We start from the raw sequence: 11,543 nt of genomic DNA on the forward strand, positions 1-11,543 counted from the left end.
TACACCAGTATGTCATCAATGAATACAACTACAAACTGGTCCAAATAAGGTCGAAATTCCCTATGCATCAGATCCATAAAAGCAGCAGGGGCATTAGTTAACCCGAATGACATCACTAAAAACTCATAATGCCCATATCGAGTACGGAAAGCAGTCTTCGGAATATCCGAATCTTTCACTTTAAGTTGATAATAACCAGATCTTAAGTCTATCTTTGAAAAGATAGAAGCCCCTCGAAATTGGTCAAATAGATCGTCGATTCTGGGCAGAGGATATTTGTTTTTCACCGTGAGCTTGTTCAGTTTCCTATAATCGATACAGAGTCTCAACGTCCCATCTTTCTTCTTGACAAAGAGAACTGGGGCTCCCCACGGTGATACATTGGGTCGGATAAATCCCCTGTCCAACAACTCCTGGAGTTGGATTTTCAGTTCTTTAAGCTCCTTTGGGGCCATACGATAAGGAGCCATTGAAACCGGGGTGGAACCAGAATAGACTTCAATCACAAACTCGACTTCTCTATCTGGAGGTAATCCAGGCAACTCCTCGGGAAAAACATCGGGAAATTCCTTGACAATTCGGATGCCTTCAATATCAGATTGCGATCTCCTAGTGTCCAAAATATAAGCAAGAAACGCCTCGGAACCCTTCCTGATCATCTTCTCCGCTACTAAAGCAGACACAACATTTGTCAGAAATCCACGTCGTTCCCCGATCATTACAATCTTTCGATTATCTGAGGTCTTCAGAATAGCTCTCTTAGTCTCAAAATCAATATTTACTCGATGTTTGTCCAACCAATCTACGCCGAGAATCAAATCGAACTCTTTAAAGGGTAACTCCATCAGGTCAGCCAGAAAAATCTCCCCATTGATCTTTATAGGGCACTCTCTAAAAATACGATCCAACACGATGGATTGGCCTAAGGGACTTTGAACTATCACTGAACACTCAGTATTCTCAACAGGAATATTTAGACCCTCAGAAACGGAATGTGATACATAGGAATTTGTAGAGCCACTATCAAACAATGTAAAGTATGGAACTGAATGAATAGTAACAGTACCTGCAGTCACATTTGGCCCATCACGATCTTGTCGAAGTCTAGCAGTGTAAACCAATACAGGTTGTCTGGCCTCAGATCTGACTTGACCCCTACTCTGAGATGCTCGGCCCCTATTAACTGATCCAGGTGCTCTCTCCTGAGTACGACCACCCGCAGGAGTCTGAACAGTACTCTGAGTACGAGCGGGAGTACGAGCTGGTGTCTGAACTGTAGAAACTGACACTGTGCAATCCCTTATAATATGGTCACTAGAACCACATCTAAAGCATGTGCCAAATTTTCTTCTGCATTCCCCAAGATGATGTTTCCCACAATAATCACATGTCTGCAAAGGTTGCAACCCAGAAGATCCACCATGTCTAGTAGACTGAAAAGTTGAAGCACCAGATGCAACAGGTCTGACACTCGCACCGCCTCTCTGAAAGGAATCACCCCTGCTACTCTTGATAGGATGTGCAGAAGAATTAACAGAACCAGAAGGCCTCCTGAATCGGGTTTGAGCTCGATCACTATCTCTCATGTGCTCCATACCCAGTTGCTCTATTTCCTCAGCAGTCTTGGCCATCTCAACCAAAGCATCAAAATTCCTCTCTCGATGGGTAGCGACTCGACTCTTGATCTCATACCTGAGTCCATTCTCGAACCTCAAGCATCGATCTGTCTCAGTGTCCACAAGTCCAGGAGCATATCGACTCAATTGGATGAACTCAACCTCGTAATCCATAACAGATATATTACCCTGCTCCAGATTCTGAAACTCCTGGCGTCGCTCCTGCAGATATATCTCTCCGATGTAGCGACTCCGGAAGCGCGTCTTGAAAAGATCCCATGTTAATTGGTTCCTCGGAATACTACCAGAAATGGATTGCCACCATCTGAAGCATTCTTTCTTCAACATAGTTAGGGCCCCCTTTAACTTTTGCTCAGGTCTGAGGTCTATCTCATCCATAATCCTCTCTGTGTCCTCCAGCCAATACTCAGCGTCTGTCGGAGGTCCACCAGTAATACCCTCAAATGGTACTACACCAGCAGCAACCAGAGAATTTGAAATCTCCACTGCAGTCATGTTACTAGGGGCTCTAGCAGCTCTCTGAAACATGCGGAAGATAGCTCTATTAATGGCGTCTTCATTCATCTCAGTATCCTCATCTTCAGTGACGAGAGGGTCTCTCACGGGAGTAAACTGATCATCATGAGAAAGAGTCGGATCTACTTGCGGAACAGGAGGATCACGTGCTGACATCGGATCGTCTATCGTAACAGAAGGTCGAGTGACTCGCCCTCTACCACGTCCACGTCCTGTCCTACGACCTCTAGCAGCATTCATCGTTGGATCTATAAGGCTCTACAGAAAAATTTGAAACATGTTCAGATTAGCATCAGGGATCTCGAGAAAACTTTAAATCATAACATAAGGTGACATTTTTTTTATTTCTTAAAAATCCAAAATTTAGGACCCATATACAGTCCGAGTGTTAAAACCGAAAGCTCTGATACCACCAAATGTAACCCCCTAGACCCGGTCTGTGAGTTAGACTCAAACCTAAGTGGTCACATATCCCATTCAGAGGTTTTTTTTAATATCTTACAATACATTATATTAATAATACAGATATGTCCAAAATTATAGCAAATACATGTCATCAAACATAACTGAAAAATATATAGAAATATATGTTCGTACAAAATAAGTAGTTGATTTCCACTGATGCCAAATCTGCTAGCTTACTGTCTGCTACTATCTGAAAAAGGGTAAAAACTACAGAATGAGCTAAAAATCTCAGTGTGCTCCATACATATATAAGAAAAATATACAGATAAATCTTTCAATGAAATCGGTTTATGCAATATGTTTTTTATTTTTAAAACATGAACACTACCCCAATCCGTTCACATCATAGTTGTGTAGGTTCCCCAGAACCATACACCCAACCGCACATGCCATTTAGACCCTGAGCACAAAGCCGAGAAGTCTACAGATAATCTTCCTTCAACAATACCCCCCAAATGACAATGAATGTATTCAATTGAAAACAATGATTAATCACTTAAAACATAACAAATATTTCATACTTAGAAACCATATGCAGAAATACGGAAATCAGAATTCAAATCAATAATTCAGATATCAGATAAGCAGATCTCAGAAATCGGTATGAAATACCTTAATTCAGAAATTATATCAGAATACAGCAAATCAAATATCAAATACTCGGTATTCAGATAAATTATTTAAATCAGTAATATAATACTGTTAGGAAACACACCTGTAACAGTCTGGGAAATCAGATAGGGAAGCCTATTACTGGGTATGTCGATCACGTTCTGCTGCAGTGCTAGACCCTACGAATTGGAAAAATCCATATTGGAATCCTAATATAAATAATCTAAATATTATTTAAATAATATACGGAAACATACGGGTAATTCTCGTAGTACGCGGTTCAGGCTGATCTAACGAACGGATAATACCGGACCTAATTGATCCTTGCTCAGGTGAAACACGAGTACCTTCATAAAATATTTTATTGAAAAAAATCCTTGACCAAATCTCATTTAAATAATCAAAATATTAAAATATTAAGCCTTTTGGGTTTACAAGCTCGATTCGGGAATTTCGGGTCAGAATTTGGCAAAACGGACTTCGGAATCAAATTCAGGACGTCGAAAAACATAAAGTATGACCTTCCGAAATTTCGAATTCTTGGTCAAAAATAAAGTCAACGGGTTTGACTGACGATTTGGAGACTTTCGGGTTTGAATTTAGTAAAACGGATTCGAGACGTCGAAAACTATCAGGATAGGTATTTTTGGTCGAAAACAAAGGTCGTTTAATAGCTGGTCAAAGCCGGTCAAAGTTCTGGTCTAAAGAGGTCAACAAACTGTCAAACATTTTATACAAATAGTACCCTTTTTAAAATAATTACCAATATAGCACCAAAACCAAATTAATTCCCAGAATAACACCAGTCAACGGGTCGGGTCAACGGTCGGGTCGGGTCAACGGGTCGGGTCGGGTCAACGGTCGGGTCGGGTCAACGGGTCGGGTCGTGACCGGTCAAGCCGGTCAAAACCGGTTCAAAACCGGTTTCCAGCGTTCACTCGCCTGCGGCGGCGCGTGTGGCGCGTGCGACGTCCTCCGGGGCTCTAAAAATCACGGAAAAATTTCTAAAAATTATTTTGAGCGATTTCGAGATACTTACTAAGATCGGTTCAAATTTTTGAACGGCGGAGAGCTCGATTTCGACTCGGCCGAATCTTTGACTGATCCACCTCCCCATGCGCCGCCGTCAACGGAGATCGAGGATGACACCGGCGGACTCGGAACGGCACAAGGAACACGATGGTGCGGGAGGTGTCTTAAACGGAGTAGCGATCGACGATGAATTTAGGATTTTCTAGGCGATTGAGCTTAAAAAAAACGTCGATGCTTTGACTTGAAATTCACGGTGTTTGGCAGCGTTTCGCTTCAATTAAATTGAGGGAATTGTTCCTGACTCGATAACGAACACGATGGTACTTTCAAAACGACGATCGGAATTCGGACGGTGTCGGAATCGTCGTCGGAAGTTGAGGTAAGGAAATGGAAATTTGGGAGGAATTGGGTTCTGATTTTCAGAACCCAATTCACGCATATATCATATATATAAACCAAATACCTAACTTTTTTGGGTAAATTCAGGGCTTGGTCCCTGAATTTTCTTTAACTCTAAAACAAGCTACAAGTTTTAAAACCTTTCAGTTTAGTCCCTAAAAATTACCAATTTTCACAATTAAATCTTCAATTCCATTTAACTATTATTTTGATATTATCGGGTTGTTACAGGCATACTTACATGAACAAATGAGAAATGATATAAGCCATATGAAATGATCTACGTGATTACATGTAATATGAAATATATGCTTACACATGCATGTGGTATGTGACAGAAGAGAAATAACAAGTGATATGAAATGTTATAAATGATAATGCCCATGTTATGTAATATGTGAGCTAGTGGTATAGTTTGCATGCCAAGAGTCGAGGAATTACCTATGTCTTTCGGGACATATGGACAGTATACCTATGTTCTACGGAATATATGGAACGAATTACCTATGTTCTACGGAACATATGGACAGAATTACCTATGTCTTTCGGGACATATGGACAATATACCTATGTTCTACAGAACATATGGACAGAATTACCTATGTCTCTCGGGACATATGGACAATATACATATGTTCTAAGGAATATATGGACAGTTTACCTAGGTTCTTCGGGACCTATGGACAGTTACTGAGGTTCTGTATGACCTCTGGATAGGTCCTTCGGGACATTTATACGAGTTGTGGTGACAGCATAGTGGTGCACAACCTCAATGTACTCCCATACCTTAAGTTCTCAAAAGTATACATGGGAAAATGCATGATCTTTAAAGATAATAAATAACTTGATATGATACTATGTGTGATCTGTTGTAAAATGATATGGATGCCCGATGGTGAGTATAGAAAAGTTTAACACATGCTTACATGATAAAAAAAATTAGTGATAGTAATATAAGTACCGATAAGTATGCTAATGATATAGGTATATGTGTGAATTGATTATATGAAAAGATACACGATATATAGCAAATGGTAAATACAAGATCACATGATAAATGGGTTAATGATTATGATAGAGATCATGATAAAGATAGTATATGTGCATGTAGGTAATTTAATATATGAAATGTTTTATGATTTTTATTATATGTTTATATGCTTCACTAAGTCTATGACTTAACGTGTGATTGTTTCACACGTAGGTTTTGAGAAGAAGAAGATTGATAAAAGTTATGCAAGACATGTCAGTTTCTCCTTTCCAAAGATCAGATCAGAAAAGAAATGTATAGTATGCATTTTGTAATAAGGATAGTGGTTGACATGTAAATAAAGATTTGAATCTGATATGCTCTAATCGGTTTTGCAAAATCATATGATTGAATTTTTAATGTTTTAAAGTAAATATTTACATGGTAAATGTATAATAACGAACAGTTAAATTTTTACGAGTTTATACGTATTTTTTTTATAAAAGTTATTGTAGCAGTGCATCGATACACAATTTATATTCAAAATTTTTCACTGTTCACGGTGCTGTTCATACGTATATTAATGTTCACAAATATGTATTTGACTTGAATTTTTATACTGAAACATAATTTAATAGAATATTGTGGTATTTTCTTAAAATGAGTTCAAATGTTTTGATATTTTGTAAGAATATCGTCTGTAAAAGTTAATGTGACATCTCGGACTCGTACCGGGTCGGGTACGGGTTGGGGTGTTACAACAAGTGTTCCTCAAGGTCTTCCCTTGGAAGAAGGTACTCTGTTTTGGGCATAAGGTAAAGTTGACTTCGCGCTTCATAGGACCTTATGAGATACTTGATAGAGTCGGACCTGTGGCTTACAGACAAGCTTTACCATCAGATTTGGAGTGCATTTACAATATGTTCCATTTATCCATGTTTAGGATATACCGTTCTGATCCTACCATGTCATACCTTTAAAGCAGATAGAGGTCAGCCTAGACATGACCTATACTGAGGAGCCATCAGAATCCTAGTAAGGGATGTGAATGAATTAAGGAACAAGAGGATTCCTTTAGTGAAAGTGTTGTGGATGAACCATGGCGTCGATGAGGCAACTTGGAAAATCATGGAGGACATGTAGCTTCAGTATCCTCACCTCTTCTATCCAACATGTAGCTTCAGTATCCTCACCTTTTCTATCCAAGTAAATTTGGATGACGAAATTTTTAATTAGGAGGGGAGAGTTATAACTCTCCGAATTCTGGGTTAGGAGTTTGGTTTATTTTGATTCATGCTTCGAATAAAACACATAGCTTATAGGAAACCTTGACCCAAGAATAAGTGAAGTGGGGCTTGGATTAAGTCTAATGGTGGAAAAAAGGGCATTTTTAGTTACATCTAAAATCAGAAGGACCCAGAGTATATTTAGAATGTTGTTCAAAATAAAGGCTGAACACCATTAAAAATTTGGTAATCTCACGTTAGTGCATGTCCCTCTTTTTCTTTACAACTCTTGTCTTGTTCTCTTCCCTGCATCTTCTTCTTCCCCAAACCAAGCTTAAAGCTAGAAACTTTATAGATTTCCAGTTGTTGCAAGGAAAATTTAAGGTAATAACCATTATTCTCACACCTTTAACTCCAATTCAAGCTCCCATTTGTAAGTTTTGGTGAAGTATAACCTAAAATGGGTTTAGTAGGGGTTTTAGAAACCTAACTATTCTTAGTTCACTTTAGGGAGATTTAGGCCTCTTTGAACGTTTTAAATTCTCCTCTAATCATTCAGCAACGTTAGTAATTTATATGTTTGATATTTTCTAGTGATAGAAGTTAGGGAAAGCTCTCAAACAAGAGGGAAATAGAAGCTCACCTTAGGTTGACCTTTGGCACCCTTAGCATCTTAGAATCATCAAGTAAAACTCACTTCTATCTCATCTATACCACTTAAACATGTTCATGATAGATTCATTGTTTGGGTGTTTTTAGAATGTATTAAAACTTATTTATGACACATAATATCAAATAAAACACTTAAACACCAATTGTGAACCTCAATAGGGGCATTTGGGGTAGAAAATGGGAATTTTCCTTGCTAAAATAGAGCACCCCGTAGCGACGATATCAATATTGTAAGAATAATATCGACAATGTTCTTCAGTCATGCGAAAATTAGGCAAGTTTAAAGGGGTAGTATCAATACTCATTCATTGGGTATCAATACCAGGACAAGAGTATTGATACCCCCCATAAGGGTATCGATACTGAGGGATTTTTCAAAACATCGAACCTAAATTAGGTATCGATACTCAGTGAAGTATCGATACCCATAATCAAAGTATCAATACTCGACCTGGAGTATCGATACTACCTTAACCAAATGGCGTATATCAGTCAGGGGTTATCGATACCAACAGGTGGGTATCGATGCCAAAGGTTTAGTATCGGTATTGAATGGTCATATCGATACCCACGAACATTTTTGGATAAATAATCCAAGGATTAAGTGATCAGATTCAAGCTACCCCATATACTCTAAATAACAACAAATAAGACTTCAAGCGAGAACAATAATTTAAATCAGAACAATAGAAAAAGTAACAATTAGGATCACATAAAATTAGCTTTGTTTGACGTTGAGAAATAGTCATGACACTCGAGTTCCTTTTTAGCAGAATACGATAGTCAGTGGATATCCAGGTCAGTGCAAAGGCACTTAAGTAGTCGATTAGGTGCAAATGTCCTAAAACTCGACGGAGTAAGTTTGTTGGTGTACGTTTCTGATGCAGCTCTGGATCTCACCTTACTCGAGGGTATCTTAAAAAAGCTAGATGGGTGTGTGAGCTTCAAGATACAGAATCCTCAGCCGCACCATGATGTCTACTCAGTAGTTAAAATCAATAACTTTGTATGTTCAAACCTGTGCCACTAGCTAACTTATTTAGTGAATGAATGTAGTATAATACAATTATAAGTGAGGCACTGAGCTTCTAAGCTCATCGTTCGGAATGTGTTTCCGTGCGCAGATTCTTAGGGTAGTTCGTGGGAAGTTATTATCACCAGATATTTCGGTGTAACATTTCAAACCAACAAAAATTATCAGGTACGTCTTGAGTCATCTTTAGAGGGCATGTACTATTTATGGACCCTTATATATATTCAGTCGTAACTTTGATTTGTACTTGATTGGATATACTTTAGGAGCTCCCCACTATTTTGTAAACTCATATTAACGTCACATTTTATTTTATTACTATGAATGATCTATTTTCAGTGAAATTACAACACAATTTTTAAAGAAAATTTTTATTACTATAGTAATCCATGAATTTTGGGTCAAACTGGATTAGGGTGTTACAATTTGGTTTGCAATACTTATGCATTCTATCAAATTAGTCATACTTTAACTTAATTAAATGAATTTACTCCTTTAAATAAATTACAAGGAAAGCATTTGGTCCTAACTTATTATTTAAATAATTAAAAAAATAATGTAAAATTTATTTTTTAATTCCCACGATATTTTCTTAAAAATCCGATATTTTTACTGTAAATGTATAATCCACCCTTGTATATAAGGGATTAAGGGCTAACAACTCAAACCCTAAAATATTTCCCTGGTGCTTCTCTCTTCCATCAAGCTTCAACCCCGCAGACCCTTGCGCCGTCATCCACCTCTCCACCGCAAAACATGGTAAATCTCCCCGCATCTTTTCTAATTTTGCGCTCGTTTGTCCTTTTACATTTAGAGCTAATCTTTTCAAATTGTTTCGTCTGTATTTTTCTTGTTATGTTTAACCAGTCAAATCTGAGATTTTGCATCTTTTGTGTGATTTTAGGGTCTTCAAAACGACATTGATTTGTTGAATCCTCCAACGGAGCTTGAGAAGAAGAAGCACAAGCTCAAGCGTCTTGTTCAGACTCCCAATTCCGTCTTTATGGTGATGTATATAATCTTTATTATCAATGTTACGATTTGTTGTATCGGTTTGATTAACTTGGTTCTGTCTTTCGTTTTCTCTATCTTGAAGGATGTCAAATGTCAAGGCTGCTTCAACATGTAAGTTACGTTGATATAGATTTAGAGTCTTAAATACCATCTAATTTTGTATCTGTAAAGGTGATTTCATTTGTTAATTTCTGGGTTTGTCTTTTTTTGCAGAACGACCGTATTTAGCAACTCCCAAACTGTGGTAGTTGTGGTAATTGCCAGACCGTTCTATGTCAGCCTACCGGTGGTAAAGCTAGACTCACCGAAGGATGCTCTTTCAGGAAAAAGGGTGACTAAATCTGATTGCTATCCCTTTTTTAACGTGTTAAAAATTTCTTTATTTAGTAGCAATGCTGAGGATTCAGGAAGACTTGTTCAATTCCGTTCTTAATGTGGTGGATGGTATTTTGTTTTAACGAATGTTTTTATTTGCATTTGGTTGGTATTGGTTCTTGATATAGATATAAATATAATCATATTTGTTTGTCCCTGCTTGCTGCAAGTTCTAACCTGGGTGTTTATTTTTCGGTTTCAAGTGAATTGATCGCTCGAATGAATTAGTTCGGTTAAAATAGTAGGCCACCCAATTAGGAATGATTTTTTTTCCAGAATTCGGTTATCCTTTAATTTGGTTTGAAATCGATTAATTAATTGAATTAAACAAAAATATTAAATATATTATCTATATTAAATACATATTTTAATGCTAAATCCATTAAAAATTAAGATTCAATCATTTTTAAACCACGCTAGACCTATTAAATTATCAAGATCTAATTAAATTTTAACCTAAATAAAAATGTCTATTAAATTCAAGGGTAAACTACTTCGATGACCACCCAACTATGGGGTTAGTATCAAAATGACCATCATTTTAAATTTTTGTCAATATGACCATTGAACTATTTAAATGGTTCAATATAGTCACTATGTGTTAATATGTAACGGAGGGTTGACATTGTAGTTAACAAAAAAATTATAATTACACATTAGATCCTCAATACTTGTTTATTGTATCAATTTGATCCTTATTTTATTTTAATTCAAAAAATTAATCCTTCAATTAGAATGTATCATGTGTCAATCGATTATTGAAATATATTTTAATAGTTACACGTATTATAACCTTGTGTCATCACGTGATTGGTGGAGAAATTCATTTAATTAAAATATTATAATTAATTAAAAAAATATCTAATCAGGTTATGACATATGTAACTATGGAAATATGTCTCAATAATCGATTGACACATGGCACATCTTATTGGAAGATTAATTTTTTGAATTAAATTAAAATTATGATTAAATTGATAGAATACATAAGTATTGGTGATCAAATGTTTAATTATACAAATTTCTATCAATTGCCACATCACTCCTTCGTTAGATTTTAACGGTTAGTGGCTATATTGAACCTATTTAAATAGTTCATTGGTCATATTGACGTAAATTTAAAAATGGTGGTCATTTCGATACCAATCCCATAGTTGGGTGGTCATTCAAGTAATTTACATTAAAAAATTAATTTAAAAATTTTGGTTAATTTGATCACCGACCGAATTAACTAAACTTTATTTGATTTAGTTAATATTTTCAAAAGAAATTTAATTCGATCAATGGTTAAAGAGAAAAATTCAATTGATAGAAATTTGGTTTGGTTGGTGACTAAATTAACTGAAGGAATATCCTAATTCAAACTACACGTCCTACTCTAAAGATTTTGGATTGTAGTATCTAAGCATCGAGTGTTGTACGACTCTTACCCTTATTAGGGATGTATGTTGGTTTTAGAGAACAAAAGTTATTAAGTCTGCAGATTCCAAGTTACAATGTCATTTTAGTTTCATTTTATTTTCACATGTCAGTCAAATGTGAATGGCTAAGTTTGTTTGGCCTTAAAGATCCTAAGAAAATTCTTTGAACAT

The 11,543-nt window shown here is 36.5% G+C and overlaps 1 pseudogene; it reads left to right on the plus strand.

The window, feature by feature from the left end:
• The first annotated feature begins 9,224 nt into the window (after positions 1 to 9,224).
• LOC120139126 lies at positions 9,225 to 10,032 on the plus strand (annotated as a pseudogene).
• Positions 10,033 to 11,543: the final 1,511 nt, after the last annotated feature.

Source organism: Hibiscus syriacus, unplaced genomic scaffold (assembly GCF_006381635.1).
Source record: "Hibiscus syriacus cultivar Baekdansim isolate YM2019G1 unplaced genomic scaffold, ASM638163v2 tig00110729_pilon, whole genome shotgun sequence".
In the NCBI taxonomy this organism is placed as follows: domain Eukaryota; kingdom Viridiplantae; phylum Streptophyta; class Magnoliopsida; order Malvales; family Malvaceae; genus Hibiscus; species Hibiscus syriacus.